The following is a 9,890-nucleotide window of genomic DNA, read 5'->3' on the forward strand; positions in this document are numbered from 1 at the left end:
AGAGAAAAAAAGAGCCTCATGATAGACAGTGAGAGAAGAAAGGACAGAAGGAAAGAGGGAAGGAAAGGAGAGAGAGAGCCTGAGCAATTTCAAACGTAAACTTTTTGCAAAAACTACAAACTTGGGCCAGTTTGAAAATATGAGCCTTCACTAAGGTGAACATGATAGCTTTGTTTTTGTCGAATAAGGTGAATCGTTTGGAAGGTCACATACAGCAAGAGCAGTGAGGTTCGAGCTGAATCAAGTGGAGACAGAGACATGGCTCATCCTAAAATGTCAGAGGCAGCTATGGCTCGTCTAACCGGGTCGTGCTATCTCCAGTCACTGACCTTTCTGCTCTTCTGTTCTCTAGAGTGGCTGCTTGGCACGTATTGGCTTTTCCCATAGCTGAATTATTTCTCTGCCAACTTGGCTTATGAAATGTCTACAAGCAGTTTAAATCATCATGACGAAAGACACAAAAAGGTCCGGAGGGCTTTTAAATCACGTTTTCCTAATTTTTTTCTTTTCTTTTCTTTTCTTTCCTTTCCTTTTCTTTTCTTTTCTTTTCTTTTCTCTTTTCTTTTCTTTTTTCTTTTTTTTAAGTGAATAGGTAAGAAACAAAGGTTACCAGGAGGATTTTCAACAGGTTTGCCTCTAACCTTTGCAGAGCTACCTGTGAGAGACACAAAGGCCCACATACTGTATTTAAATATTTAGCATGCATAGATCAAGCTAGCCAACTTAAATAAAATAGGATAAAGAGATAGTCTCTCCTTTTACCTTGACACACATGCCTTCATGTTCTAGAAGATTTGGGTTTAGAATTCTCAAACGCCTTGGAGTTCCACACGAGGAAGCGATGGTGTGGGAAGAGCTGGTCCCCAGTCCCCAGCCTCTGGTGCCCCTCTGTCCCTATGCCAGTCCCATCCCACACTGGAGGGCCTTTCTGCTCATTCAGGTGAACCCGGCAACTAACATGATTCAGTTCCAGTCACACAAGCTTCAAGCAGCCACCCCTGGGGTCTGGCAATGTGCGCACTGGGGCTGCGGTTCACCCTTAGAGGAAAGACGCGGGCAAGAGGCCCATGGCTTGGGTCTATTTGGGAAGGAATGCTGGGGTTCTAGGTGCTCAGAGCTTGGTCTGAAAGAGGAGGAACACAGAGTCATAGTGGACACATCCCCTTGGTCCCATGGATGCCTCCACTTGCTGAAAAGAGCATCAAATGGGACCCCAAAACCTGGGACTCAGGGCAGGGGCGCCTCTTGCCTGGGTCCAAGTACATACCAACTTTCCAATTTTTTTATTTACTTTGATTAAAGTAATAAAGTTATTTTTATTCAAGTAATACTTGTACACTAAGCAGATCAAATAGTAAAGACTCGTTTGTAATGGGTGTCAACTCTCTCTCCCTTCCCTGCTGCCACACTTCAGAGACAACCTCTTGGAACCACCAGGTCTTCTAGCATTTCTCTCAATAACCCTAGATTACATTCTCACTTCTACCTATTAATTTATCAACTGTAGGGGCGCCTGGGTGGTGCAGTCGGTTAAGCATCCGACTTCAGCCAGGTCACGATCTCGCGGTCCGTGAGTTCGAGCCCCGCGTCAGGCTCTGGGCTGATGGCTCAGAGCCTGGAGCCTGTTTCCGATTCTGTGTCTCCCTCTCTCTCTGCCCCTCCCCCGTTCATGCTCTGTCTCTCTCTGTCCCAAAAATAAATAAACGTTGAAAAAAAAAAATTAAAAAAAAAATTTATCAACTGTAGACATTATTGTTTTTACATAAACAACCTTAAACTCCACAAAAGTTGCAAGTACATCACAAAGAACTTTTTTTGTTACTGAACCATTTGAAAGTAAGTTGCCAATATGATCCTCATCAGCCTTGTATTTTTGTTAGTATTTCCAATAAGCGAGGGTATTTTCCAATATAACCACATTACAATCATCAATCCTCCAACCTCATTCGGTTCCCAACAATGTCCTTTTTTTTTTTTTTTTTAATTTTAAATGTTTTATTTATTTTTTGAGAGAAAGAGTATGAGTAGGGGAGGGGCAGAGAGAGAGAGAGAGGGAGAGAGAGATTGAGAATCCGAAGCAGGCTCCGAGCTCTGAGCTGTCAGCACAGAACCTGACACGGGGCTTGAATCCATGAGCCATGAGATCATGACCTGAGCCGAAGTCAGCCGCTTAACTGACTGAGCCACCCAGGTGTCCCCCCAACAATGGCCTTTTCAGCAAAAGAATCCAATCAGGAATCATGCATTGCAAATAGTTATCATGTCTCTATAGTTTCCTTCAATCTAGAATAGTCTTTTGATTTTCACGATCTTAACTCTTTTGAAGATTAAAGGTCACTTTTTTTTTTTTTTTTGAATGTCCCTCAGTTTGAGTTTGTCTAATATTTTCTCATGATCACATTCAGGTTATGGGCCTTGAGTATCACGTGAGTGCACATGCTGTGTTCTCATTGGCATCCTCCCAGGTGGCACATTACTTAGCTGTGTCTCATTATAAGGGATATTGATTTTGTTCATTTGATTAAGGTGGTGAAGGAAGGGTACTATTTCATAATTATTCTGTGGAGATGGGGTGCCTGGGTGGCTCAGTAGGTTAAGCGTCCGACTTCGGCTCAGGTCATGATCTCACAGTTTGTGGGTTTGAGCTCTGTGCTCAAACAGGGCTCTGTGCTGACAGCTCAGAGCCTGGAGCCTGTTTCAGATTCTGTGTCTCCCTCTCTGCCCCTCCCCTGTTCACACTCTGTTTCTGTCTGTCTCAAGAATAAATAAACATTAAAAAAATTTTTTTAAATAATAATTATTCTGTGGAGAAATACTTTTTTGAGACTATTTCAATATCCTGTTTCTCAGCAAATGGACACCCTCCTCACCACACTTGAAGTCTAACATCCAGTGTCAGGTGGCCCCTCACGGCCCCCTCACTTCCTTAGACTCCAGCTCCGAACCCCAGGCACCATTGCCTGCCTCAACCACTCCTACCATGAAGACATCCATCTTGCTTTCCTAGTGGCTTTGGATTGAAATGTTCATGAAGGGAAGGACGGGAAGGAAAGGGAATACAAAGAAAGGAAAAGGAAGAGAAAGGTAGAGGAAAGGGAAGAAAAAGAGCAATTCTGATTTACTCTCATTGAGGAGAATATGGAAATAATCTGAAGTAATGATAATTCAACATTAGAAAACTCTTGCATCGGAAAATAAGGGCTTACCGCTTACACTAACCTTTGATTATTATTCTCTTTCCTCACTGGCAAGACAAAATCATACTGTGATATTTATTTAAGTAGAAAAACTAAGAAAAAGATATCTCTAGGTCACATGGCAAATGACTTGCTGAACTGAAACAAAAAACTTGCGGGGTCAAGTGTATCACCACCTCATCTCTATGATTTCACCTGGCTAGCTCCTGCCTTTTGTTTAGAAAGTTTAGGTAGAGTTAGTGCCTATACGCTGTGTCTTGAGGAATACCGTGAGGTCCCAAATATCTGCTGGGGAAAAGTGTTCCCATTGATCTGTCATAGCTCCATTCTCTTTTCTATGGACTCTGAAATTCACATGATTTGTCACACATTTGGGGAAGTTAAAAAAAAATTGGGAGACAGCCTTCAGGAAGTCTTTGTTTAAATGTACATTTATTGCCTGAAAGACAGCAGGCTTTAAAGAGAGAGTCCTTTAGGGCGCCTGGGTGGTGCAGTCAGTGAAGCGTCTGACTCTTCATTTCGGCTCAGGTCATGATCTCACTGTGAGTTCCAGCCCCACATCGGGCTCTGCTCTGATGGTGTGGAGCCTGCTTGGGATTCTGTCTCCCCATCTCTCTGACCCTCCCCTGTTTGTGCTCCCTCTCTCTCTCTCTCGAAATAAATACATAAGTTTAAAGAAAGAGAGAGAGAGAAAATCCTTTAAACACCCTATTAGTGGTGTATGTAACAAGTTCAGCTCAACAAATACCTATTGAATATACCTCTTGGGCCAGGTACCGATATGGATTTGGTAATGAATGAGACAGATATGGTCCCTGCTTCAGGGAGCACCACACTACAAATACGATGAATGTCACAAAAACAGAAACCACAGGGAGCTTGCAGAGGGCATACCATGAAGAGCTAACCTGGATAAACTTCCTGGCAACTTGAAGAAAATAGGAATTAGTTAAGTGAAAGGTTAGTGGGAGAAGGGAGAAGGGGCAGCAGACTGCTCTGGGCAGAGGGGAAGGAATGTGTTAATGCTCAAAAAGTAGAGTATTATGAGAGTAGACAACAAAAAGGAAGGGCGGCCAGAGATAAGGTAACTTTATAAGCAGGGAAGGAAGGACCAGGCATAGAGGGCCATGGTAAGACATATAGACTGAATTCCATTGAAGGGTTTTAAACAGGGAAATGATATGCAGATTTGCATTTTTAAAAGACCGCTGTGAATATAGTGTAGTGAATAGACTTTGGGCATAAGGATAGATACAGGGAACCCCTTAGGAAGCTATTTTAGTAGTCCAAATGAGAGACTTTGCTTGTGGTGGCACGGAGAGAAGAGGACAAACTGAAGATACATTTAGGAGTTTGAATTGGTAGGACACATAGAATTGATACAATGCACAAAGGAGGAAGAGTCAAAGATGATTGATGCTTGGTCTTTTCCTTGGTAGTGTTTGCAATGATTACGGCCAATTAGTTATTTGTGCCATTGTTTATTTAATGTCTGCCTTCCTCACGGGATTTTACGCCACCCAAAGACAATCTTGTTCCACACCTTATTCCTTGCGTGCATGCTCTAGTGTGGTTTGTGGCACATAACCGTGCTTAAAAGCTATTTGTTGGTTAAATGATATTTTTAGGTATAAGCAGATGGGTTTCTGGTGGTATCATTCACTGAGATAGGGACATGGAGCAGGAAGGAGCAGTTTAGAGGGTGAATTTTGACCATGCTGAGTACCTGTGAAATTCCAAGGGGAAACGTCCTGTACGCAATTGGAAATATGAGTCTAAACCTCAGGAGAGAGAGATGGGCTGGACAGATATGGTAGTCATGAGCATAGGCAAGGCAATCAAAGCCATGGAGTAGATGAGATAACCTAATTAGCAAATTTGGAATAAGAAAAGGAAACCCCAAGAGAGCACACAGAAGTAATATTTAAGGGTTGTGCAGAGGAGGAACAGCCAACAAAGGAGTTTGAGAGGTGGCCAGAGTGTTCTGGTGGCCAGAGGTAGGAGGAAACCCGGGAGCAAATAGAGTCTGAGGTTTAAGGGAAGAGCGTTCAGGAAAGAAGGAAGAGTCAACAGTGTCCAATGCTTTCGAGAACTCAGCGTGGGGAGTACTTGATAACCAGCTTCAATACAGTGGTGGACGAAAGCCAGAGTGATGTAAGGTGAAAGTGTGGAGAGAAAACAGATTTAGCCAATGCAACCGGCCCAGTAACTTATTTAGCTGGTTAGTTGTCATCTTTCAAAACAATTATGCTCCAGAGAGGATAAAACGCAGAACGTGAATTTTTAAAAAAGAGCGCGGAGTGTGAGTGGGCTCGAGTCTGTGATGAGGCAATAACACGGAGGTTCAGGGGGAATGAGGAGATCTCCAGGATGAGTGCCTGTAAGTGGGAGGAGAGTAGGATAGATAACTGATTATTTCATCATTTTGCCTTAGGTCAGCCCTAATCCTTACCTTCAAAGAATGTCAAAGGATTTACTGACAGGATTTAGCCAATGGAGCTCCACCTCTCACAGACAGATTTCGTTAAGGCCCTCACTCAAATCCAAGAAGATAAAGTTTTGTTGAGAAATTTTAGGGCATTTCTTGAAGCTTTTCAACCTCTTCTCTGCAAAGAAGCTATCCAGTGGAAAGCAAAAAATATTTAAACACAGCAACAACAAAAACCTCTCTTAGCTAAGAAACTGGGATTAATATTTACCTAACTTTTGGTTCAGGGATTTGATTTTTTTGTGTATCATCATTCTCGCCCCTTATCTAGTTATAGGGATGTTAACAGAACTACTAAAATCATCTGTGTGAAATACTTAAAACAAAGTCAGTGATAAAAATACAAGGTGACACTTCCTTTCCTAGAGGTAATAAATTTAGCATTAGCCTAAAGTACCATTTATTCCTGGGGGTTTATACATTTAGTCCAATCGCTAACTAGAAAAATGGAAAGATAAAGTATAGATTCTGTCTCAGATTTTGAAATTTCTAGGATCATAAGGTCAGGGAAAGTTGGCATGAAAAATGCCTTCCTAATCCTCAAGTACGGAAAACCAGACCCTAGCCTCAGCCCTGACCTCTGTGGCCCCCCAGGTGACCTTGGATCCTTACAGCACTTTGGTTAGAGGTAAACACACTCCACCTACTCTGCCTGGCTAGCCAGTCCTCAGTTCTCCGCTCCCTCGAGGCTGTATCTTCCTAGCTTAAGCGGTTGGGACGAATCTTCTCTTCCCTGTGTTCCCTATCCAATCATTTCACCACCTTAATCTCTCCTGCCATAGAGCTTCTTGTTCAGAGGAGGTTAAAGTTGACTTGAATAGAAATCTGAGTGTAGAAAGTGCAGAAAGTCAAATTTCTACCTAGAGAGCAATATCTCCATGGCACATATAAGACTGTTATTAATAGGCAGGTTAATGCAGAAACTAGGCAAATTTGGGAATAAAGAAGTTGTAGGAAAGCTGTCCTTTCATTGTACTTTGGTAACAGCAAACATGTTTTTTGTGTGTATGCGTTTCTCACAAAGCTCTGTCCTCAGTGCACACTAAGTGATAATGAGGATTAAGGGGCTTAGAAGCAAACTCAAAAATACCCAGGATGGGAGCTCCAAAAACACAGGCCTTCATTTCCTTTCATCTTTACCCACCTCTTTTTCTCCAGTTAAGTTTTCCTGGATACCACAAACTCCTTCCTATTATTGTTTCCCTCTATCATTACAATTTAGAAAAGGGCCCTTACATCTGTCCCTAAAACCCATTCCTTCAACACAGACTTAGGTGCCTTTTACTTTTCACCATTGTGCCAAGTACTGAGGTTACAACTGTGAATTGGAATTGATCCTCAACTTCAAGGAACTTCTGAATCAGGGGTGATTCAAGAAAAAAAGGAATTCAAAGATTTATGGTGACCTAAAGCATTTTCTGGACTATAAAGGTGATATAACACCTGGATCTCCTTTATAGCTAAGTACGTCTTCTGATTTTGTATTATTGAAACCATGGCTCCAAGTCTAAATACACCTGTGTATGCATATAACCTTAGATGTTTACACTGTTAAATTTAACCTGGTCCTTAAGTACAGGGCTTTTGCAATTCATTCATTCCTGGGTTTGTCTCTGAGGTATTTCTTAATACTGATGTCAGAAGTTTCAAGCATACCCACCAATCTTGAGGGTCAAAGGGCATATCCGATAATAAGAACGGTGTTTGGTGTCCATGGATATTTTCTTTTCCCTAGTTCCTTTTTAAAAAAAAAAAATTAATCAAGTTTTATTTTTACAAATGTGCAGTTGGTGCGATCTGTTCATGGATCTTCACCGGCAGCTAGCGTCTCTCCATCCTTGAGGATTCTAGTGTAAATGACTTGGGTCCTGTGCTTTGAAATCCGTTTAAAAAGTCTTTACTGGGGCGCCTGGGTGGCGCAGTCGGTTAAGCGTCCGACTTCAGCCAGGTCACGATCTCGCGGTCCGTGAGTTCGAGCCCCGCGTCAGGCTCTGGGCTGATGGCTCAGAGCCTGGAGCCTGTTTCCGATTCTGTGACTCCCTCTCTCTCTGCCCCTCCCCCGTTCATGCTCTGTCTCTCTCTGTCCCAAAAATAAATAAACGTTGAAAAAAAAAAATTAAAAAAAAAAAAAAAAGTCTTTACTAAGGAGCTTCTGGGGATGCGTGGGTGGCTAAGTAGGTTAAGCGTCCAACTCGTGATCTCGGATCAGGTTGTGATCTCATGGTTCGTGGGTTTGAGCCTCACGTCAGGCTCCTCACTGACAGCCCGGAGCCTGCTTGTGATTCTCTCTCTCCCTCTCTGCCCCTCCCCCTCTTAAGCCCATATGCGCTCTCTCTAAATATAAATAAATAAGATTAGAAAAAAAAGGGAGAGAAAGACATCAAAATAAGATTATATTAAAAAAGAGCTTTTGAAAGGCTGCCCTGGCAGGGGAACCACGAATCTACTGTCTCTATGACAACAGCCAGGGTTATAAGCTTATAGTCAGGAACTTCCTTACAAAGTTTGTCATATGTCTGCTTTGTCAAACAAGACCAAGTTACTGAGCTTGTCTTGAACTTTGCCTTTGGACCACCTCTTTTTGGCCTTGCTTCCAGATTTGTTCACCAGGTCTTTGTCTTTCTTGGCTGACTTTCCGGCATCTCTGTTCTGGTCCTTGGGCGGCATGGCCATGGCAGCTGCTGCCCCTGTGGCCTCACTATCTTCTCCCTAGCTTTGATGGCTTGGTTTGCCTCGTGTGAGAGATATGTTGAATTATTATGTAGAATTCATATTTAACAAACAGCTTTGCAGAGCTGAGTTGTGACACTCTCTATTTTGTTAACCAATTTGACTATTTGAAACGTGTTTTTACAATTTATTTATTTATTTTTTAAATGGCTATTTATTTTTGAGAGACACAGAGACAGAGTGTGAGTGGGCGAGGGGCAGAGAGAAAGGGAGACACAGAATCCGAAGCAGGCTCCAGGCTCTGAGCTGTCAGCACAGAGCTGACAGGAACCTTGAGATCATGACCTGAGCTGAAATCAAGAGTCGGATGCTTACCGACTGAGCCACTCAGGCACCCCTAACCACACTCCTAAACAACCAATTTTGAGAATGGCCTCCACACTTTTAGGGGCATGGGAGATAAATGACAGGAATCCCGAAGCATTTGAAAGTTACAGCCTGGTGGAGTCAAAGGGTCACCGGATTTGCAGTCAGGAGACATTGATTGTGGCCTAGCTGTAGTAATCCTCTTTGTTATTTTCCGGGTCTTAGCTTTCTCGTTTCTTAAATAATGGCAGTGAATTTCATAATCTCAAAAGTCTCTTCTGGATTGAATAGCCTATTATTCTACAATAGGTAACATGCATTTTACTTAAGGTAAAGTGATATAGAGTGATTTGCACAGATCGCAGAGATTTTGTTTTAAGTATAGCAATATCCAAGAGTCATCTTAAACTCTTATTCATTCTGTAGCTACAGTACAGTGTAGAATTATATATTATGTTCAGAGTAATGATCCTGAGACATTGCAGGATGCCGAATCAGTAAGAGAAGATTTCATTATGTTCATTAGACTACTTATTAAAACAAGAAAATGCACCGAGACAATTTAGGGACATTTCAAACAACAAGTGGCCTCTCATTAATCCATAGTTAATCAGAAACCCAATTAACCAGTATCCTCTATTCCAAGATTTTACTGTCTTTAGACTTATTTATTTTTCTTTACATCCATGACCAAATCACTGATCCAAATCTTAGCCATTTCACATTTATACCACTGAAATCAATGGATTATTCCTCCCTCAAACAATAGAAAAAGCTACCAAAATAATCACCTCAGAGACAGAAAAAGCAATTATTTAAACAAGAAATAGAGATGAATAAAGTGATACAATTCTGAGTTTTGCTTTAGAACACTCCAGATGTACTCTATAGGGTACATGTGCAATTAAAAAACAAGGAAAAAGAAATAAGTAAATAAAGCAACTATTTTCCAAGTATGCTTCTGTTTCAATAAATCTTAATCTTTTCTGAATTCCAAAACCCTGTAAGTTTTAAAATATGCTAAATCGGGGTCTGTGGAAAATGTAAGTCACTGATGAGACTGTCGAAAGGCTACTTCTCTTTTGTGTGTGTGTCTTTGCTTTGCTTTTTTTTTTTTTTTTTAAAGTAAGCGCTACGCCCAGCACGAGTTTTGAACTCAAGACCCCAAG

The 9,890-nt window shown here is 41.7% G+C and overlaps 1 pseudogene; it reads right to left on the minus strand.

Annotated features, from left to right (window-relative positions):
- Nucleotides 1-7,486: 7,486 nt before the first annotated feature.
- LOC123577304 lies at nt 7,487-8,352 on the minus strand (annotated as a pseudogene).
- Nucleotides 8,353-9,890: the final 1,538 nt, after the last annotated feature.

Source organism: Leopardus geoffroyi, chromosome D2, assembly GCF_018350155.1.
Source record: "Leopardus geoffroyi isolate Oge1 chromosome D2, O.geoffroyi_Oge1_pat1.0, whole genome shotgun sequence".
NCBI classification, from domain to species: Eukaryota; Metazoa; Chordata; class Mammalia; order Carnivora; family Felidae; genus Leopardus; species Leopardus geoffroyi.